A 24,571-nucleotide genomic window follows, 5' to 3' on the forward strand; every position below is an offset into this window, starting at 1 on the left:
ACATCCAGGGCACACTGGTGCAAGAAGGTGGCTCCCCAGGCCTTCCTTGGACAGCTCCACCCCTGTGGCTTTGCAGGGCTCAGTTCCCATAGTTGCTCTCAAGGGCCAGCAATGAGCACCTGCAGCTTTTCCAGGTGCAGGGTCCAAGCTGCTGGTGGATCTACCATTTTGGGGTCTGGAGGACAGTGGCCCTCTTCTCAGCAATGCTAGGCAGTGCCCCAGTGGGACTCTGTGTGGGGGCTCTAACTCCACATTTCCCCTCTGCACTGCCCTAGTACAGGTTCTCCATGAGGGCTCTGTCCCTGCAGCAGGCTTCTGCCTGGACTTCCAGGCTTTTCCTTACATCCTCTGAAATCTAGGTGGAGGCTCCAAGCCTCAATTCGTACACTCTGTGCACCTGCAGGCTTAACACCATGAGGAAGCCACCAAGGCTTATGACTGGCAGTCCTGAAGCAGCATCTCAAGCTGTACCTGGGTCCCTTTGAGCCATGGCTGGAGTTGGAGCAGCTGGGATGCAGCGAGCAGTGTCCCAAGGCAGGGCAGCAGGGTCCTGGGCCTAGCCCAGGAGACCATTCTTCCCTCCTAGGACTCTTGGTCTGTGATGGGAGGGGGTGCTATGAATGCCTTTGAGGCCTTCTCCCCATTGTCTTGGCTGTTAGCACTTGGCTCCTCTTCATCTATGCAAATTTCTGCAGCTTGCTTGAATCCCTTCCCTGAATACAGGCTTTTCTTTTCTACCACATGGCCAGGCTGCAAATTTTCCAAACTTTTATCCTCTGCTTCCCTTTTAAATAATATTATGTAAGTTCCAGTTGGATATCATTTCTTTGCTCACACAATATGAGCATAGGATGTTAGAAGCAGCCAGGCTACATCTTGAATGTTTTGCTGCTTAGAAATTTCTTCCACCACATACTCTAAATCATCATTCTCAAGTTCAAAGTTCCACAGATGCCTAGGGCAGGGTCACAATGCCTCAAAGTTCTTTGCTAAAGCATAATGAAAGTGATCTTTGCTCCAGTTCCCAATAAGTTCCTCATATCCATCTGAGACCTCATCAGTTTGACCATCTCTGTCCATATCACTATCAGCATTTCGATCACAACCATTCAACAAAACTCTAGGAAGTTCCAAACTTTCCCTCTTCTTCCTGTGGCTTGTTGAACTGGGTAATGGGCAGACATTGGAACAGTTTGGAGGGCTTCTTCTGAGAAGCCCATTACCCAATTCCAAAGCTGCTTCCACATTTTCAGGTAATTTTTATATCAATACCCCACTCTCAGTACCAATTTTCTGTATTAGTCTGTTCTCACATTGCTATAAAGAAATACCTGAGACTGAGTAATTTATAAAGAAAAGAGGTTTAATTGACTCATGGTTCTACAGGCTGTACAGGAAGCACAGTGGCTGCTGCTTCTGGGGAGACCTCAAAAAACATACTATCAGGGCAGAAGGCAAAGGGGAAGCAGGCACATCTTACATGGCCAAAGCAGGAGCAAGAGAGAGAAAAGGGAGGTGCCATATACTTTTAAACAACCAGATCTCATGAGAACTCAATGTTGCAATGAGGTACCAAGGAGGGATGATGTTAAACCATAAGAAACTGTCCCCAGGATTCAGTCACCTCTCCAGGCCCCAACTCCAGCATTGAGAATTGCATTTCAACATGAGATGTGGCTGGGGACATAGATCCAAACCACATCGCCCTTCTTATTTCACAAGTCATACAAAAACTGGCAGCAGGCCAGATGTGGTCGACTGACCCTGGTTTACCAACCCCTGACCTACACACACTTCAAACACACACATGTATACAACTGCTCAACTTCAATCTGTCTCTGTCACACACATACCCCACCCTACAAATATTTTTGAACACACTTTCCTGTGGCAATGTGGAATTAAACCCTTGCAAAAGTTGTGTTTTTGAAAAGCATAACCTTTCAAGTAGCCAAAACCTACAGCGGAAATTGCTTATAATTTTCAAGTCAGCCAGGAAATAGGGTTAAGGGAAAAGGACTAAAATCAAGTATATCTTAATTAAGGATGGCTCCAAGGAATGTAAAAATATTTAAATCTTTGTTTCGTCTTCTCTGATAGATTGAGAATTACTCCCTCAAACACATTTTTACTTCTAACGCGTTTTCATTTTAATATCAAATCATATCTAATAACAGTTCTCCATAATTCCACTGCAGAAGTAAACCAAAAATTTTTATTGTTTCACTACTGATCTCAGGCTCTAGGTCAATAAGATGCAGAGATTCAGAGCTAGAGATAGACATGGATATAGACCACGGACTCGAGAGAACATAATCAGCCCACAAACTACGCTCAACTGCCTAACTCCATTTCTTACACAAACGTGGCTTTAGGACTAAGGGGCTCCTCATCAGACTCTTCAAGCTCCTAACAGCCACGGTTCTTCAGGCATTAGGCCAACAACTGTAGCCTAGATTTAGGTTTTAAAGACATTCCATCATGGAAGCTATAATTACAATCAGGTCTCCCATTGGCAGCTGTGAGAGAACAGGACCTTCCAGGAGGCTGAGCTACACCTGTAGCCGCATCTGAAAGATGTTACAAGAGCACTGGAATGCCTGCTGGGAAGGCTACAGCCAATGCACAATAAATGGGCTTCGGTAAAATCCGGTACAGCCAGTTTAATCATGAACATTAAAATCTCTTGTAAAATCAAGGCACTATTAAGCTAAATCATCCTTTGATTTTTCAATTGTTTCAGAATCAATGCCCAGATGTTCATCTATCTACATATCGATTGATATTCATTCTCTGTAGTTATTTCCCATAAAGGCTGCAAATATTCATTGGGTTATTTGGCAGCTCTTTCAGATCCCTCATGTACCTCCCTCACTACACAAGTAGCCATCCAAGTCACTCAGGGTGATTCCATGGGGCTGCTGGAAAGGGAAATGTTTGAATATGAAAGGAGAGCCCCATTTCTTCCCATCCCCAATGAGGCCTTGGGGCACATACTACTTCTCTTTTTTCAAAATGAGATACTCAGTAAAAATATCACGTTGCTACAAACATCACCTGACATTTAAAGGGCAAACCCAAGGATCAGCAACTGAGTAATAAAGAAATCAAGAACTCTGAGCTTCTGTTTCTCCTTCTATAGAATGGAAGATCATTGTTACAGGCTCACTACATGGGGATGCTCAAGTGGAGGACGGGATGAATTGAACTATGTAGAGGTAGATAATGTATACATTTCACAAAATGTTAAGTTCACGGAATAAATTAGCTGCAACATGTTTCATGCTGGTTTGGAGACTCATCAGTGCCCCCAAAGAATTTTCCTGAAATGATGGCACTACAGGAACCTGTATTTTTGAATGGTGACCTGTTCAGGACTGAGAGGCTGGGGCTGGGAATAAAATACTGTCCAAGAACCAAAGAGTGGCTACCCAGGTCAAACCCCAAACCCCATTCCTTTATGCACACACAAATAACCACCACCCTGAACTTTACTTGATCAGATTTTTCCATTTTTGATGTCAAATCATGAGGTTAATGAATTCAAGTTCATTTATACCCACTGACCACTCTGCATGCATAGATACTTATTATTCTTCTCTTTCCCTGGGAGTAAACTACATATCTACATTACTAATTTAAACTCTCTGAACACTAATACTGCATAATTCTGGGTGATCAAAAATGTTATTTAACTACATGTTCCTTTGTAAAAAGTCTATCCACATAGGTAGGTGGATATGGGTGATTTTTTAAAATTTATTAAGCCTATAAAGACTTGGATCAAATTAAAGCTATGGCTTCTATCAATGGGCCAACATCATTTAAGTACTTATACATTTAGCAAAAGCACTAAAATTATAGAGAAAGTCTTATACCAGGCAAATAATTCATGTATCTTTATCTTAGTTGTACTCAGATATATTTTTAAAATACTTCTATGTTTCTTAATTTTGGCTAAACTGATTTTTAATATCACTTGATCTGAAAAAAATACTGAAAATCAATTCCCTTATATTTTCTAAATGAGAGAAACAGAAAAAAGAATCGGCCAATGCTTATACTGTGTAATACACTTGCTATCTGCAACCCCCACTTCTTCTGTTACTGCTGAAATATGTGTATACCACAGTGACTGCCTCTCAGAACCCTGTCTAAATTAACTTTATTGACTTGGCGTTTCATTTAAGGTGTTTATTATGATTTTTGTGGTTTCAAACGGCAGTAAATTTTACTTCATCTGTGCTTCCTTTTCTAGAAGTCATTTAAAAATATTCTACTTCTGTATTTTCAAGCTCAACATTGCATGCAAATACAAGATCTATGAATAAAATTTGTTTTTTAAGGGTATCAAGATAAGGCCAAGAGGGCTGAGCGAGGTGGCTCATGCCTGTAATCTCAGCACTATGGGAGGCTGGGGTGGGCGGATCACCTGAGGTCAGGAGTTCAAGAACAACATGGCCAACATGGCGAAACCCTATCTCTACTAAAAATACAAAAATTAGCCGGGCATGGTGGCATACGCCTGTAGTCCCAGGTACTTGAGAGACTGAGGCAGAAAAATTGCTTGAACCCGAGAGGTGGAGGTTGCAGTGAACCAAGATCACACCACTGCACTCCAGCCTGGGCGACAGAGCGAGACTGTCTCAAAAAATAAAAATAAAAATAAAAAAAGATAAGGCCAAGAAACTGGCGTCCACCTGAGAATGTTCAACATTCTCCTCTATGAAATGAGATGGCTGGACTATGAGAACAATACTGCTAGAAACTGTTCAATCAGAATTCATCATTGGTCTTTGTCTTCAGAAAGCAGAGGTCCACAAGCAACCAGCAGATGAGTATACAATACTATTGATAAACACAAATTAAGTTTAATTTAAATCATAAGTTAACATCACGGAGAGAAACAGATCTGTTGTACTGAGAGTCACAATTATATAGGGATAGGTTCAAAATTGTTTCCCAGATTAGGCCGTGACCTTATGTGGGAGACTGTGTCAACATTTTTAATGGAACTCTAGGTGGTAAAAGAAAGCCACCTGTTATGTCAGCTGACAATGTATATTTTTATCTACTTTTGTGAAAGGGTGTACATCTATCCAATTTGCCTGGTTGAATCACAGGGCGTAGGCTGAAGTGTAATAAGTACTGAGAGGTGGGGAGTGTGAGGAAACTGATAGAGAAGCCTTGGATTCTATGGTAATCATTTTGCATTGGCTCTAGAGGGTAGTGGACATCAACCCATGAGGTCTGTTAGGATCTAATACTTCTAGATGCACCGAAAATATTTTGTAGTTTATTGGTAAATAGAAATCAGGTGATGGTTAACTTTGCTCAATACCACAGAAAAGTAGGAACTAGACTTGGCTACCACTTACATGTGACCATTACCAAGGCACTATTAGATCAATTTAATTCAATCCTAAGATTTAATGAGTACAAGTCATCGCATTAGATACCATAGGAAATGGAAAGATGCCTTTAAGGAATGTTTACAGTCTAGAACCTCCAGTCAAGAAATGAGATAGAATAAATATACAAATAACCACAACTCAGGAAAACACACAAGGTAAATATTATCAAGGTGCCTTTAGGTTTCAGAGTGAGTGAGATGCCAAGGGGTTGAACTGCAGAAACACTTCTAGGTTGAGGGGATATATGAAAAGGGCCTGGGGCAAGGACATAGATTTTCAGGGATTTTCTTCTTGCTTTAAGATAAGTATGGTAGGTCAGGGGCGGTGGCTCATGCCTGTGATCCCAGCACTTTGGGAGGCCATGGAGGGCAGATCACGAGGTCAGGAGATTGAGACCATCCTGGCTAACACGGTGAAACCCTGTCTCTACTAAAAAATCCAAAAAAGTAGCCAGGCGTGATGGTGGGCACCTGTAGTCACAGCTACTCAGGAGGCTGAGGCTGCAGAACGGCATGAACCCAGGAGAGGGAGCTTGCAGTGAGCCAAGATCGCGCCACTGCACTCCAGCCTGGATGACAGAGCCAGACTCTGCCTCAAAAACAAAACAAAACAAAACAAAACAAAAAAAAGAGAGACAGAGAAGTATGGTAGTTTATCGCAGAATAAGTTGGATAGTTTACCCATAACTAAGCAGATACTACTGTCACCTATAATGTTTATGGAGAGAAAGGAAAGGAGGAAGGGGGAGGAAAACCAGGATGTATTAAAGCCTTCAGTATACAAGTTACAAATGCTGTAAGAACCCAAGGAGGTAAGCATCACTGTATCACTGTAACCATATCATCAGTCTAATGATTTTTAGGTTTATCAAGGGGAAGTCAGATTTTACCCCCAGGTGATTCTGACTTCAAAGCCCATTCTGGTCTTATGCTTACTACTAGTGTATCAACCTCCTTGAAGGAAAAGAGCTCATCTCTACATCACCAGCCCTACTTCCTCTTTATATTCAGAATTCCATAAATATTTATTTGTGACATTTAAATGTCCACATGTGAGGCTCAAGACAATATTCTTAATAAATTAGATACTTTATAACCTGGAAGGGTTGATAGATGGTCCTCAAACTATATATACAACCTGAAGCATATATAAAACCAACATAAAGGTCTCAAATAAACGTTACACAGATCTCAAATGAATGTCAGTAAATGATCTCTTTCCTGAAGTTATCTCTCGAGAACAATGTTTTCTAATCTAAAAAGATTTAGTGGGAGGCAGGGATTACTAACCTACTTAAATTCAGAAGTCTTTCAGGACAAGATAATAAACCCTAGCACTCACAGTTGAATTTACTCTGACAACGTTCATTTTAAAATGAACTGATATTTCCTTTGTTTGTTAAGTGTACCTGCATTCTTATTTTGGGCAAGAGAAAAAATGCAAAGAGAAAAATATAGAAAGGATAAGAATTTACTGCCCTTCTTCAAAAAGAAACAAGACATGGTTGAAGCACTTTTAGGACAATCACTTCTAAAACACATTCATGACTATGTTTTACACGTCCCCGGAAGGAACAGGAGTGAGAAATAGGATTTGAGAGGATTGGGGGGAGAAAAGAACCACAGAGAGCACAACTGTACCAAGATTTTTCCTCCACCCAGAGAAGCAGCCTGTTTTCCCACGCTCTACAAGGTAACCTGAGTCAATTTGCTTAACCTTTCAAAGCAACATTTCCTTAAATGTTGAAAAGAAAACAGAGGAGGCAGAAGAGTAGGGTATGCCTCTAATGCCCTAGTCTACATCTCAGAGTTCTTGTGAAGATGGAATTAAACAATGCTCACAAAGTTCCTTGAAAATCACAGAGCTAGAAAAATGTCAAGTGCTGTTATTACCACAGCCTGCTTCCTCTCCCGAGCCTCTTCTGACATGTGTTTCTCTTGCTAGAGAGGCAGTAAAGATCTCGAGAGAAGTGGATTAGTTGTGACCATGTTCCAGTAAGATTCTTCTATACCTGCTCTTCCCAAACTTAAGAGATTCTAAAAAGAAAATGTTCATATTAATTGTTCTATGTTGTATCACTGCAATATGTGATGCCACTTTAAACAGAAATTAAGATTAAAAAAAAGATTAAGGGATAGTTCTATATTGCAGAAGTGAAGATTGAAGACAATCTTATAAGCTATGTTATTCAATTTTCTTTCTGTACTGGTTGGGGAATTGGGACCTTTTTTTCATAAATTCTGTAGTTTTATTTGCTATGATGGCATTATATTCTTAGATTGCCACACATTAATTATTTAGGGTTCACGAGTACCATGTGATAATCATTAGCCTATTTAAATTTCCCATATTCCAGTAAACCACTATTTTTTTTGCCCCTTGCCATTATTTTTTTTTAACCATCAAAAATACTTAGGAATGTAAAACAAGGAAATAAACAATGTGGCCAGTAGACGTGGAAAAGGAAAAAAAAAAAAAAGAAAACCCTCTGGTTAATTACTATGCCACGTATAAACTGAAGATATGTTTTCTCTTCCCCCCCCAAAAGAGGCTGTCATATATTCAAGTCATTACGGTCTCTTATTTATAGACTACTGTCTCAAGCGCTTTATTTAGAACAAAGAAGTATTCTTTGAAGACACTCAAATCTGAAACAACTTCAATCAACGCCAGTCTGAGATGCTCAAGAAGGTCAGCTGATGGAAACAGCTATTCTAAGGGAGCAAAGAAATTTAACAAATACTTAAGTCATTATCTCTAAGGTGGTGACTTCGTAACTGTTTGTATTAGATGTCACTGTTAACAAACCTTTCAAAGATCCCTCTTAAAGGGAGGACAGAAGAGAGTTACATGTGGGAGATCCTCAATATACACCTACAGATAAAGGACAAAAAAATGTCTGAAAGAGTGCTAAGGCCTGGGTTAACATTTATAGAAAAAACTTCTTACATGGATTCCAAACACATTGAAGTCCATGCAATTTAGATGGAAGGGAAGAGAAGGCACTCTGGCACATTGTCCTAGATGACTCTGAAGTAGCTTCGCTGACAAAGACATGATGTCAAAGCTGCAAATACAGGCTCTGAATAAATTATTTCATGAAAGTGAATAGGAAAAGCATTATATCTAAATAAACATATTAATGTTATTAATATACATATCAATTGTTTCATCTCTAAAACTTTACATATTCAAGGTGGTCCCGGAATATTTTGTATCATTGGGAAACTGGAGATGTGTCTTATAGCTACGGGCATCCTACCTTCAACCATCTATGGTATCTGGGAATTGAAAAAAAGTAGAAGCTTGTATGGCAGATGCACCTGACGGCAACATCTTAAGTATACCCTGAGAATGACCCTGTAAGGCAGACACACCTGAATGTGTCTTCAGAGTTCTGAGCTAAGGAATCCGGGAGTGGCCATCCGACAGATTCATTACTTATTTATGTGGAACATCTGATCCCCTGGCCTGTCCATGGAATGCAGGTATGCAGGGGAAAGATACTCTTTGTTTTGGATTAAGTGAAGGTTGCCAGGCAGAGGTTGTTAGAGAAAGTAGCTCTAAATATTATATAAATTGTATACTTTTTACAAGCATGCAATTTATATAATAAATAATGCTCTACTGTCAAGCCTGCCGCCACTAGACTGTCCCTGTATGTAAGTTCCCTCCAATAAAAACCTATGTCTTGTTCACTGGCTCCAGGTCTCTTCTTCAGCCTCTCAAACCTGGCGCCATCCCTACTGAAGTCAATAGGGGCCTGACGCGACAAAGCTAAACTCATAGCAGTGTGAAAGTGAGTCAGAGATCAGTCAGAATATTGACTTCAATGTTCACCAATTGGAGTTCAAGAAGCAGGAAAGACGCCACGAACAGAGCATTGTATTTTAGAGAGAATAGGTAGAGTATATGAACGTTTGCTACAATAAAAGAATTCTTGCACTCAGTTTATATTAGAGCAAACAGAAAGTTGCACAAACTCCAAGAGCATTTGCTCTTAACTCTAACTTTTGTGCATCGACAAAGGGATGGGGGCCGGGCATGGTGGTTCATACCTGTAATTCCAGCACTTTGGGAGGCCAAGGTGGGTGGATCACTTGAGGCCCAGCATTCACGATCAGCCTGACCAACATGGTGAAACCCTGTCTCTATTAAAAATACCAAAAAATTTTCCGGGCGTGGTGGCACACACCTATAATCCCAGCTACTCAGGAAGCTGAGGCAGGAGAATCACTTGAACCAGGGAGGTGGAGGTTGTAGTGAGCCGAGATTGCACGACTGTACTTCATTCTGGATGACAGAGTGATCTCAAAAAAAAAAGGGATGGGGCCCTGAAACAATGATTTCATGAATGAAGGCAAGTAAAAAAGCCACTATACTGAAAATAAGCTTTTCCTTTCATGTTACATTTTGCCACTCATGTTACGTTCTGCCAAAGCTATTCATCTACATTTCCCTGAACAATTTCTGGAAGGAGGCTGGAAGTCCAGTAAAAACTGTACCAAGAAGACGACAACCCCTCCCCCCAACCCCCCACCCACACACATAATCTGGTCTCCATCCTATTGAGGTCCCATTTCACATGACCCTGTGATCAGCAACAAACTTGGTACCCTCAGTAAGATCCAAAACCAAAGCCACTCATCTTATAACCACAGAACCTCTTCTCTTTGTGGCTCATGACTAGGATCCAAGTCTACTAGCCAGATGCATAAACATTTACAAACAAATGTTGAATTTTGGCAGCTTAATGATAATTTTTATCTTTTTTTTCTTTTTTTCTGAGATAGGGTCTTGCTTTGTTGCCCAGACTGGTCTTGAACTCCCAGGCTCACATGATCCTCCTGCCTTGGCCTCCCAAAGTGCTGGAATTACAGGTGTGAGCCACCACGCCTGGCCTAACGATAATTTTTAATGTCTTGCCAATTTGGGCACCTTTCCTTTACATCTGGAAGAAAACATGAAGTCCACTTAAGTCTACTTACATTGAACAAAAAGGTCTGCCAAAAAGAAAAAAACATACAATTCTTCTTTTTGATCTCCACAAATCTTAAATAACTATGTAAACAGCAATATAACTTTTTTCAAATATAAGATAATATTCATGTGAGTCAAACATTAGATGTTATTTGATGTCTGTATAAAGACAAGGTAAAGATGGTATCACTTCAAACCATTACAATTCATTTGCTGCAATATATCTGAATCTATAATGAAAATGTTCAATGAGAGATACTCTTCATAAGTACCATCAGCCTTACATTTATGTTTACATTTTAATGCTGTCACTAAAATCAGTCAATTAAAATTGGTATTATACATAATCCAATGTAAGGAGATTCAGGATTAAAAAAAGAGAGTAAAGAGAGAAAGGAATGAATGCAATTGTGGTATTTATACCTTTTCTTTCATCCATTGATTTTTACACTCCCAATAGTGTCTCAACATTCAATCTAACCTTGGTCCAAGAACTCTCAAGCAAAAACCACATGAAAGGGAAGTGTGGGCTAAAAGCTCAGACTAAACAATAAATAATTATCTTCTTCAGACTGAAAATATTCTCCCAAACATCTCACCCTCTGACAAGTCAGGAGCTGGGAGTGGAATTATTCCGAAACAATGCATAGGATACATGTGCTCCTTGTCCTCTTATGTAATGCTTCCCCCAGTAAAAGTCACAGAAATTGGCCCTGTAAACTTTTTAAAAAGCAACCATGAAATGCTTTGAGTGTTAGGGTGCTTCTGTCTCTGCAAGCCAGAGGGCTAAACTCCAATAGAGGGCAATGGTCACTTTCCTTCATGATGCCTTGCTGAACCTGAGAGTCAGCTGCAAGCTATTGCACCTGCATCCTAACAGCCCCAAAACAGCACTGGCAATTCTCTTAATCTCAAAGAAAGGAAGTGTATTCCTCAGATTCACTTTGAATCAATCAGCAAACCACCATATATTCACTGAACACAGCCTGAATACACAGGCAATCTAGCTGGGGTGAAAACAAACACTAAGATACACGAAACAAGTAGAGAATAATTCTAAAGACTGGCTAATGGCTAAAATTAGCAGTGCTCATTATTAGTTCCACAGGGGTTCAGGAAAGAACCTCTGGAGAGATTCATGTGAGAAAGAATAGTAGAAAGGGCTCATGGTAATAACATGACTTTAGTTGGGCTTTGAAGGGTAAGTAGGACTCACATTGGGGTGGAAAGGAGGTATCCCAGAGACTAGACAATGCTTGGGGCACGCAGGCATGTAGTAAATATTTTTTAAATGAGTATTTTTTTTGAGACAGGGTCTCACGCTGTCATTGAGGCTGGAGTGCAGTGGCATGATCACAGCTCACCGTAACCTCAACCTCCCAGGCTCAACCAATCCTCCTGCCTCAGTCTCCCTAGTAACTGTGACCACAGGTACAAGCCACCACGCCCAGCTAATTTATTTGTGTTTCGTAGAGACAGTAGTCTCCCTATGTTTCACAGGCTGGTCTCAAACTGCTGGGCTCAAGCAATCCTCTTGCCTTAGCCTCCCAAAGTGCTGGGATTACAGGCATAAACCACTGCACCTGCCATGAATGAATTTAACTATTATAACAAGTATCTTCATTTGATGAATGAGTTACTCAACAAACAAAGCAAGCACCCAGTAATTTACATAAGATACTAATAATAAAGGACTCGGGAAATTTTATAAACTCTGCTTTAGAAATAACTCTTATAAGTATAATAATAGTATTTTCACAAAGCATACTGACTCTTAATGGGAAAGTATTCACAATGTTATCTGTACATGAAATGAAATAATCACGAATATTAACATAAGCCCAAAGATACAGGATCTGAAACAATTTTGAAAGTTTTTAAATAAAACAAAAACATCACATAGTTGGTAAAATTTGAAAGTACAACCAAAACCAACGTAGCAATACCATTCTTGGTGCTTGTTGTCACACAAAACAGAGTAACAGGGTATTCATGGTCATAGTTAAGGCTAGTTCAAGTTTGCCTGGCAACAGGCAGTACTGTACTAAGACAAAGGAGACTTCGTTTAGGATTCCTATGGAACACTAGAAACTTTATGCAAACTTAGGAGAGAGATACAGATTATCCTAGGAAAAATGTTTTATTAGGTTCTAAAAGGGAACTAGAACCTTTGAAAAAGTTAAGATGTTTTATAAAGTTTTATACTATTAAAAAAGGACAAAGAAATTTCCAGAATCTCCTGACCTGCCATAAATTCTTCACAGTTAAACGGCTTATAACAAGTGACAGAGAATGGGCTAATACCTTCTATTATGTGCAAAGAAAGACTACTACCTTAACAGGGAGAAAACGAAACAAACGAAATACACAGAAACTCAAAAGTTGGGAAGAGGCAAGTGATGATCATGAGAGCAGGTACATGATGCCTCTTTTATCCCCTTATTTAAGTCATTTTGCCACTTATGGGATTAATCAAGAAAACTGGGGGTACTTGATCTGGCAAGTACAAGTGAAGGTCTGTTTGCTTTAAGGATGCAGACGGTCCAAACACATTGGATGGCAGAGGGGAAGATACCTCCATCAAGAGAGAGCTGGAGGAGCTGGGCACGGTGGCTCCTGCTTGTGATCCCAGCTACTCAGGAGGCCAAGGCAGCAGGATCAATTGATCCCAGGGAGTTCCAGATCAGCCTGGGCAACACAGCAAGATCCCTTTCTCTAAAAATGTTAAAAAAAAAAAAAATTAGCTGTGCGTGATGGCACCTGCCTATAGTCCCAGCTACTCTGGAGAGGCTGAAGCCGGAGGATTGCTTGAGCCTCGCCTCTTAATCCTCCGGAGGGTTTTTTGGGGGTTCCAAATTGAGACTTGCAAATTGTTCCAAACTGCAGACTGAGCATTTTAATTCCCACCAGGTACTCATGACAAAAGAGCTGTGGTCAAATGATGTGGCAGGCAGAGTAATGGCCCCAATATATCCACATCCTAATCTCCAGAACCTGTAAGCACATTACCTTACACGGTCAAAGAGGCTTTGCTGGTGTGATTAAATTTAAAATTTTGAGATGCGATATTATCACGGTGTTCTGGGTGAACCCAATATAATCACAGAAGTTCTTATAAGGGAAAAAAGGAGGCAACAGGGTTAGAGGAAATAGGAGTGTCAGAGAGAGAAAAAGATTGGAAGATGTTATGCTGCTAGCCTTCAAAGTGGAGGAAGGGTCAACAAGTCCAGGTGGACTCTAGATTAAACTAGAAGAGGCCAGGGAACAAATTCTCCTCTAAAGTAATACACCTTCTGCGGAAGTAACACAGCTATGTTGACACCCTGAGTTTATCCCAGTGAAACCACTTAAGACTCCTGGCTCCTAGAATGGTAAGATAATATATTTGTGTTATTTTAAGCCACTACGTTTGTAGTCATTTGTTGTTACAGCAGTAGGAACTAATATACATAACACCCGAAAATAACAGCTTCACTTTCCTGAAGCTGTTATTAGAGGAATGGGTATTTTTTGTCATAATATTGATGGTCTCCCAGTCCCTTCTTCCAACTCACAGCAGCATAATAGCTGAGGAAAACCCGCCCCTCCACCCTGCTGCACAGAGGTAAATGCCAAGTAGTCACTGGGCACGGTGAGTTTCCACTGTTCCTGAGATCGCTCCTCCCCACTGCCCCCAGCCTTTCATTCCCACTAATTCTGTAGGGTACACACCAACAGCCTGCCTTCACCCCACGCTGCATGCTGCTGGTTAACCTGCTTGATTTAATCTCCTATCAAATACCATTCCTGCTCAAACCCCTCAATGACTGCCACTGCTGCCCTGGTTAAGGTTCTGCTGCTGGCTTCCAGAGCCCTCCCCACTCGGCCCCATCTGCTTCTCCAGCCTCACCTCCCTTTCCCACGGCCTGAGCTCCAGCCAGTGGGGCAGCTCAGGCTCTCCAATGCTTTCCTGGGCTGTGCCTCTGCCCACAGCTGGAATAGGCTTTCCATTCTCCATTTTCTGCTCCTCAAAATTCAGTCCATTCTCTCCAGTCTTTCTGAAGCACCACCTCCTCCACTAAGCTCACATATCCTTAAAAACATTTTTCACTTACCTCATTTGAAGCCCTATGGCTTTTGGAGAGTCAAGTACATGTAATAATACACATTCCTCCCATTTGGGGCATTTATTTTCTTCTCATCTCATCCCCCCTCCTAAATCCAAAGTTCCATCAGAATTGTCTTATATACAATTCTTTGACACTCGGTTGAAAGTTGGCAACACAACAAAGTGAAGAGTTGGGCACCCTGTGGCCCAATTATTAAAAGAATGCCTCAATCCTGGTATTCCCGCTCTGATCTATTTGGTATCCCAGCATTGGGGGTCCATGCGGAGATTCACTCTATTCCATTAGAAAGGGCTTGTACTTCTCCCTCCACAGTCCCCTTCTCTAAAATCTAAGGAAGTTTGAGAAGGTCCAGGTTACTCTTCCTTTTGAATTATACTCCTCAGAAATCAAGCATTCTGTACTTTAAAATATTTCTAGAATCTGTTTTTATGCATCTTTATAACAATCAAATTAAACCAAGGAACATGCTGAATGGGAAAGAAAGTCTTTTGCTAGGGCACTGCAAGAACCAATAGTTAAAATGATAAAATTTAAATGTCAGAGAAAAAGGAAGCTCTACTATGAAAAAAAAATAAATTTTATTCAATGAAGTTTTTAGTGAATAATGTTGACTTGAAAATTAAGTCTAATGTTAAAACTAATGACTGTGTAAACATTAAGTCACTCAGTATTTCAAGGATGAGACACACATTGTATACTAGATAGCACTATTAACCCAAGTTATTTAAAAGTATGATTTGATTTAAATGCCAGTAATCTCAATTTGGGTATCAAATTCTCATTCTGTCAGTCATTTTCTGCAGCTAACAGTCTAGGGACAACATGAAATTTCATGATGTGGATGGTGAAGCCATTTGGGATATCTTCTAGAGACAAAGAGAAATAGCACTAACAATACTATGTAGAGAATTTTGAATAATTTAAAAGTCATCTTTATCTTTTTAAGCAGTTATTTTAATCCAGTAATTAAATTACTTGGACTCTATTACAAGGGTAGTCCAGAATACAGGGGGAAAATATACACAGAGGTGTTTATGGCCCTATGACATTTATAATAATAAAAGACATATTAAGACTAGTCCTAGGTAATATTATAATAGTTAAATAAACCTTGGGACCATCCAATAGCTGCAATATTATATAGCTATTGAAGCAAGCATATATAATAAAGAGATGGCAGTAACATGGGCTGTTAATGCCACATGAGGCAGCAAGATGCAAATCCCACCTGTCTCTCCATAAGTAGATAACATGACAAATTAACTGGATTCAGTGTTTGTGGTAATTGACCTTCCTAGTTATGGGCTTTGGGCAAGTTATTCCAATTCTCTATGTCTGAGTTTCCTTGCCTATGAGAACAAAAACAGAACCTACCACAGATGGGCATTGTAAAGATCACACAAGTTAATCAATGTATTAATAGGATGCTTAATCCAATGTCCACCACTAATAGTACACATTTAAGTATAGTGCTTTACAGGAGAGAAAATTGTATATGTAACATGATCCCACAACGATATTAAAAAATACAAAATTATACGCTGAAAAATGTTTTCACTAATTATATTAAAATAGTCTTATTTATTTTCTAAAATTCTCTTTTATATACTCTTACATAATGGTGGTAAAAAAGCAATTTTACTTTGAAACTTCACTTCCAAGTGGCTTACCTTAATAGGAATATCATGTCCCTGATATACACTAGAATTATCCACAATGTATATGCATACATACATATATACATACATATGTGTATATAAGTGTGACAGTTTATTTCAAATATCGTTTTTATTCAGTAGTAATTTTTCTCTGATAACATTGTTTATATTATAGCCTAATTTAAATTTGTTACTGAACCTAAGTTTAAAATGGCCAAAAGATCAAATTAAAGCATAGCCTTCAAACCAAAGGACAGGCTTCACTCTTCTATTTCTTTTAGTTACAACCATATCCTCTTCTAGTTGCCCAGGTGAAAGGAATTTCACAGCAAGAACACACTTGGTAATTTGGACAAATGCAGTGGGCCAAACATCTAGCTGATATGTTGGGTTCCCTGAAGCAGGCTATGCCCAGCTGAAACCTCTCTTATCAGTCAACGGAGCAGTTCTGGAATCTTCTCCCAGGTACTGTACTTGTTTAACAAATTTGAGGCAGCCAAGGACTTTTGTCTAGCTAGGTCTTCATTAACTCATGGTCTGTGTGAGTCAGCTTTTCAGTCTAGGCTCAAACATAAAAGAAGTTTATTGCCTTTTTACCCAGAAATTCCATTTCTTGGAATTTATTCTGAAAAAGGAACTATAAAATATGCACATAAGAATGTTCCTTGAAGCCCTCTTTCTAATGGTTATACCAATAAAGCAATAATTAGCAAGTTAAATTTCTGCCAAATGCCATCATAAGTTAGAATGAGGTACATCTGTATGTAGTGGACTAGAATGACGTCTTTAATAAATTAAGCAGAGTAGAAGTAGTAGTATTAGAAAAAAATGTAAAGCATGAACACTTTAAAAATTATATTAAAAAATACATGTAAAAACATAGAAATACACCCAACATTTGGAAGGAAAGACATCATTTTCAGAGATTAATTAGAAGGCATGCACGGTATTAGAACTGGGTAAAAAAGCTCACATGCTTTCACAAACATTTCTTTATTGTTTGAACTTGCTGCATCGTTATATAATGAGGGAGGCAGTCAGAGCAGGGTACTAGGAGTTCAGATCCCAGGACCATGCTACCTGACTCACATACCAGCTCCAATTCTTAGCAGCCAACACCTTTATACCTGTTTCCTCTTCTTTCAAATGGAGATAACATGACCTACCTGCCTCTAATATTTTAACAGATTAAATAAACTAGTACATTTAAAATAAAGCCCGAAACTCATACCTATTAGGATGTCTATTATAAAAGAAAGAGAGAAGGAAGGAAGGAAAAAAAAACAAAGTAAAAGGTATGGGCAAGAATGTAAAGGAATTGGAATCCTTGTTTACTGTTGCTGCGAATGCAAAATGGTGCAGCTTCTATGAAAAATATGGTGGTTCCTGAAAAAGTTAAATAGAATTTCCATATAATGCAGCAATCCCACTTCTCGGTATATACCCAAAAGAACTGAAAGCAGGGGCTGTGCATGGTGGCTCATACCTGTAGTCCTAGGACTTTGGGAGGCCAAGGCAGGCAGATTGCCTGAGCTCAGGAGTTGGAGACCAGCCTGGGCAACATGGCAAAACCCTGTCTCTACTAAAGATAGAAAAAATAGGCCAGACGTGGTGGCACATGCCTATAGTCCCAGCTCCTCAGGAGGCTGAGGCACAAGAATTGCTTGAAACCAGGAGGTGGAGGTTGCAATATGTGAGATCCCACCATTTCACAACAGAGCAAGACTCTGTCTCAAAAACTTGAACAAATATTCGTACATCCAGGTTCATAAGAGGATTATTCACAATAGCCAAGAGGTGGAAGCAACCCAAGTGTCCATCAACAAATAAATGGATAAACAAAATGTGGTATACACATACAATGGAATATTATTCAGCCTATAAGAAGGAAATTCTGACACCAAAACATGGGTGAACCTTGAGGACATTATGCTAAGTGAAGTAAGGCAGTTACAAAAGGACAAAAACTGTGTGATTCCACTTATATCAAGTACTTATGGTCATTAAATTCATAGAAACAAAGTAGAATGGGGATTGTGAGGGATCTGGGAGAGGGAAAAAATGGGAAAGTAGGTGTTTAATGGGTATAAAATTTCAGTTTTGCAAGATAAAGTTATGGAGATGGATGGTGGTGATGGTTGCATTGTACGACACTGTGAATGTACTTAGAAGCCACTGAATTGTACACTTAAAATGGTTAAGATGGTAAGTTTTATGCTATGTCTATTTTGCCACAATTAAAAATTAAAAAGGCCAGGTGTGGTGGCTCATGCCTGTAATCCCAACATTTTGCAAGGCTGAGACAGAAGGAACACTTAAGGCCAGGAGGTCAATACCAGCCTGGGCAACATATAGAGATCCCACCTCAACCAAAAAAAAATTAAAATTAGCCAGCCATGGGGGCATACATCTTCAGTTTGAGCTGAGGCCAAGGATCACTGAGCCCAGAAGGTCAAGGCTGCAGTGAGCTGTAACTGCGCCACTGCACTCCAGCCTGGACAACAAGAGTGAGACACTGTCTCTAAGATATAATAAAGTAATAAAGCACCTAGAGCAGTACTTGCCCAGAGTAGGAGCTCAATAAATTTTGGCAAGAATAATAATGTTATACTACTATATCATTATGATGTCCTACTTGTTAAAATGCAATTTAAGAAAACCATACATTAAAATGAAAAGCCCTCAACTTCTTTAAAAACTTACTATATATCATATTATATATTAATATTTATAAGTTAATCATATTATATATTAATCACACTAACTTTGCCTGTATACCGTATGCCTTCACTGAAGCATTTTTTTCTCAAACTACTCCTTCCAGAAAGGCAAAGAGGGTTTTTCACAGCCAGGAGCTGACACTTAGCAACTACCTCTGGCCAAAGGAAACAGAGAAGAAAAAGCATTTAACACAATCATGACTTGACATTGAGGCAGAGGCCAAGAAAACCTTCATTACACAAAGGCCCTTGGCAAGGAGCAGCACTGCTCTGCGCTTATTTTCAACTCCATCTCTGGCTCCTGAATTGGTGTAACCAACACATCATCAAAATAATCATGTCATACCACTTGGTATGCCACCCTATTCAGAAACTACCATAGGATATAATCTCCTCAGGTCAGCCCTGGTCATTTGTAACACAATTTCAAGAAACTCACAGAGGGGCGCATCTCGAAGTGTAATACGCATCTGAGAATGAAGAAACCAGACATAATGATTCAGTTTCAATAAACTTCTATTTTATTTTATATTTTATTTTATATTTATTTAGTTTTGAGACAGAGTCTTGCTCTATCACTCAGGCTAGAGTGTACTGGCGCGATCTCGGCTCATTGTAATCTCTGCCTCCTGGCTTCAAGTGATTCTTGTGCCTCAGCTCCCTTGCCCACTGCATAGCTGGGACTACAGGCGCACAGCACACCAACATGCCCAGCTAATTTTTGTATTTTTAGAAGAAACAGGGTTTCACCATGTTGGCCAGGCTGGTCTCAAACTCCCGACCTCAGGTAATCCGCCTACCTCAGCATCCCGAAGTGCTGGAATTACAGGCGTGAGCCACCGCGCCTGGCCTCAATAAACATTTATTAAGGACCCCTCATATATCAAGGAATGTGCCAAGAAATTTAACACTTTATATTATTTAAATCTTACAATGGCCCTCTGAAATATGTAACATTCTTCTCATTTTTCAAGACAGGAAATATGCTCAAAAATTAAGGGATTTCCTGGGGACTTGTGCTTATCAGGGGTACAGGCAGAATTCAAACCTGAATTTCAGAACCATAAAACCAATGACATGTGAAACTTATGGACAACAAAATGAAAAAATGAAATGGTTACTGTAGCCTTGTAGTATAGTTATGGTACTGGTACCAAAACAGATATATAGAACAATGGAACAGAACAGAGCCCTCAGAAATAATACCACACATCTACAGTCATCTGATCTTTGACAAATCTGACAAAAACAAGAAATAGGGAAAGGATTCTCTATTTAATAAATGGTGCTGGGAAAATTGGCTAGCCATAAGTAGAAAGCTGAAACTGGACCCTTTCCTTACTCCTTATATGAAAATTAATTCAAGATGAATTAGAGACTTAAATGTTAGACCTAAAACCATAAAAACCCTAGAAGAAAACCTAGGTAATACCATTCAGGACATAGGCATGGGCAAGAACTTCATGTCTAAAACACCAAAAGCAATGGCAATGAAAGTCAAAATTGACAAATGGGATCTAATTAAACTAAAGAGCTTCTGCACAGCAAAAGAAACTACCATCAGAGTGAACAGGCAACCTACAGAATGGGAGAAAATTTTTGCAATCTACTCATCTGACAAAGGGCTAATATTCAGAACCTATAAAGAACTCAATCAAATTTACAGGAAAAAAACAACCCCATCAAAAAGTGGGCAAAGGATATGAACAGACACTTCTCAAAAGAAGACATTCACACAGCCAAAAGACACATGAAAAAATGCTCATCATCACTGGCCATCAGAGAAATGCAAATCAAAACCACAATGAGATAACATCTCACACCAGTTAGAATGGTAATCATTAAAAAAATCAGGAAACAACAGGTGCTGAAGAGGATGTGGAGAAATAGGAACACTTTTATACTGTTGGTGGGACTGTAAACTAGTTCAACCATTGTGGAAAATAGTGTGGCGATTCCTCAAGGATCTAGAACTAGAAATACCATTTGACCCAGCCATCCCATTACTGGGGATATACCCAAAGGATTATAAGTCATGCTGCTATAAAGACACACGCACACATATGTTTATTGTGGCACTATTCACGATAGCAAAGACTTGGAATCAACCCAAATGTCCATCAGTGACAGACTGGATTAAGAAAATGTGGCACATATACACCATGGAATACTATGCAGCCATAAAAAAGGATGAGTTCGTGTCCTTTGTAGGGACATGGATGCAGCTGGAAACCATCATTCTCAGCAAACTATCGCAAGAACAGAAAACCAAATACCACATGTTCTCAATCATAGGTGGGAATTGAACAATGAGATCACTTGGACACAGTAAGGGGATCATCACACACCGGGTCCTATTGTGGGGAAGGGGGAGGGATAACATTAGGAGATATACCTAATGTAAATGACAAGTTAATGGGTACAGCACACCAACATGGCACATGTATACATATGTAACAAACCTGCACGTTGTGCACATGTACCCTCGAACTTAAAGTATAATAATAAAAAAAAAATGAAATAGACCCAAACAATCGTTTTATCTATGTGTCTAGTGTTGGGTAACTCCACAGTTAAAATATTTCCAATAAACCCAATCTTGGCTATTTTTGAAGATCGAACAGCCCTTTGAACCTTTCCTTGAGGTACACAAGGAGGAAAAACAATAAAATGTACACCTCTTCTATATACTTGGGCAAAATCTAATGTGCAATTATCTTCATTTCCACTGAAAATAAAATATCTTCCACCTAATAAATAAATGAGGGCTATTTTACACAAATGCTTTCAAAGGGTGTTTTATAATGGGCAAAGGAAAGAAATGTTTGTTTTAGTCCTGATTTTCTTTAGTTCCAAGTCAAAGTGTCATCTTTGACTATCTAAAAGATAGCTCCACACAAGGTAAGCTTCCTTTTTCCTTTTTTTTTTTTTTTCTTATGGTATCTTAACAGCCTGGGCAACATCACAAAACTCCATCTCTACAAAAAAATGCAAAAATTAGCCAGGTGTGGTGGTGGAAGCCTGTAGTCCTAGCTAACTGGGAGGCTGAGATGGGAGGATCACTTGAGCCCAGGAAGTCAAGGCTGCAGTGAGCCATGATCATGCCACTGTACTCCAGCTGGGGTGACAGAGTAAGACCCTGTCTCAAAAAACATAAAGTATCTTAACCTGCCATTAGCAAGGATGGCACTCAAGATAACTTATATTGTAGAATCTAAATGCCCTAGTTGTGCAACATTTCCCTCCCTAGTTGTGTAACATTTGAACTTAAATCAGGTTGAAATGATGCCTGGAAGGGGAAAGATGTCACATAGGGAGACATGTGGCCCCAGATTTGTGAAGGACCAGCCCACATATTTTCCTGATGGGCTTCTACTCTGTCTTTATGAGCCTCTGGTTCTTCCTTCTGGTATATCCATGATCCACATTCTTCCCATTTATTTCAAACACTTTTCTTTTTTCCTCAAACCCTAGGGCCAGAATGTAATGATAACAATTAGAAAACTTCAGTGGTGCTAGGTGACATCCATGGAGCATCTGCCACACCACAGGCATGGTGAAAAGACCTTTCCCTATACGATCTGCCTTCCACCTATGTTGTACATGAAGAAAGGGAGTCTTACTGAGGCAGAATTGGCTTGGCCAACATCACACATCTGGTAAGCAGAAGGCTTTAGTTCAGATCTGTCTGACTTCGTAGCCTGAGCATTTAACCATTAGACCATACTTTTCAGGGGAGAGACAAGGATAGCAGAAGAACGTAGAACATGAGCTCCTCGGGGAATGACACCATGCCTTGTCCATCACTGTCTCCTGCACCTATTGCTCAGCATCTATGTGCTTGATGAATACTGTTAGATGAATGAGGGAAGGAAGGAGAGTGACCAAGAATCTGGTCTTAAATGCCTTCTATCTGGACCCAGACAGGCGCTGTTCATTCAGCGTCCTGTAAGCATGAATCTCCACTGCTATTAATGGCTGGGCCCCAGAGAATCAGTGAGTCGTGTTTCCTGACATGGGTCAAGAACACAAGCCATTTGCACACTCAGTACCACTTCAACTGGAAGAACCAACCACCTCTTATTGCTCAGCAAATATGGAGTTGGCATTTCTTTTTGTTAAATTCTTAAGACAGGACATGAAATCCTGCTAACTCTTTCTGCCATCTCTTTCACTGAGAGCTCCAAAATTGACACTGAGTGCAGCCATAAATCTAGAGATAATATTGACTTACATATTTTATACTTCCTCCAACCATTTCACAGGAAAATAATCCAAGCATTGCTCTTAATTACTCTGTGTCATAAAACAAAAATCAAACAAAAACCCCACAATTTCTTGCAGCCATTTTTGTTTGTTGGTGTCTAGAGTTAAAAAAGGGATTTGCCCTTTTTTATGGCAAAACTTTTATGGCAAATTCTCCATATCAAGTTGCCAATGAGCACCTCTCAATTTCAGTGAAAGAATACTTTGAAGTATGTGAATAGACTTTAATTCAAACAGTGTTATCAAACTCCAAGTGATTAGTGCCCCACCATTACCTGTTTTGAAAGAGTTGTTGGGATAAACCCATGTTAGGGAAAAGGTCTAGTGAAATGGGGAAATTGTGTAAAAAGAAATTAGGGAATGTGTGGCCAAATTTAGTCTCAGTGAGACCCACAGAAGCTGTGTGTATGTGCATATACAGTTTGGTCATGGCTTAATAATCATGACAGCATTATGTCTTTCTCTCTCACACATATTACACATACAGATTCCACTGTGAAGTTTTTCTATGTAGATAGATATTACTGAAAAACCAACTGGAAAAGGTTTATTAATTTCCACAGAGGGGTATCAGGCAAACAGCAAAAACATGGGAGTTGAGAAACCTAAAAAACATTTTTCTTGTAAAGATACAGTTTCACTGCAGCTCACTGGCAGTATTCATTATGTCTGTGACTCAGCCATAAAAAAGGAATGAGCAGTACCTGCATCTCTGGAGAAAGTTAATCTTAAAAGCAGCTTTGATTACTTAGGAAATTACTTAGGAAGCGTAGGCATTAGGGCCAGTCACAAACAGATCCTGACTCTTCATTACATATCATGGGTAAACTGCTTAACCTTTTTAAAATTAGGGTAAAACCATCTACCCAATGAGAGTGTTGGAAGGATTAAATAAGATGACTAAGGAAGCGATCTTGGTACATTCTAAGTATTCAGTACATGTCAGATGCTGTCATGATGGCAAAAGGCCAGGTCATGATGGCAAAAGGCCATTACGATAATCACCAAACAGAATATTCACAAGGCCTCGAAAAGCAGCCAGCACAGAGTCAGTATTCATTTTATTGAATGATAGAATGAATTCCATATCCATGGATGACAAATACATGAGAGCAGGAAGGCAAATAAAATTACAGGAATAAATGGACCCTGTAGCCTTTCAACTAACTACAAACTCCAGACAACCTAGTCCTCTAAAGGTCCTGCTTCACGCGCATTATCTTCTTCTCATAGTTCAAACAACCCTGATAATATTAAGGGATGGCATTTTAAAATTATTCTCTAAAAGCCTAATGACTGGTTTGGTCTAAGACCCAGGGAGGCCACCCAAGAGGCCTCAACTCATTGCCATGTGGTTAAACTGCAATCTACTCCTCAAATTCGAAAGAGAAAGCAAATGAAAACGAAGCAAGGAAAGCTAAAAA

General features: G+C 39.6%; 1 protein-coding gene across 2 annotated transcripts in view; it reads right to left on the reverse strand.

Annotated features, from left to right (window-relative positions):
* Positions 1–24,571, reverse strand: part of CERS6 (ceramide synthase 6) — a 311,686-nt gene that overhangs the window by 164,346 nt on the left and 122,769 nt on the right. The gene's annotated exons all lie outside the window — the stretch shown is intronic.

This window comes from Macaca thibetana, chromosome 12, assembly GCF_024542745.1.
Source record: "Macaca thibetana thibetana isolate TM-01 chromosome 12, ASM2454274v1, whole genome shotgun sequence".
Lineage (NCBI taxonomy): Eukaryota > Metazoa > Chordata > Mammalia > Primates > Cercopithecidae > Macaca > Macaca thibetana.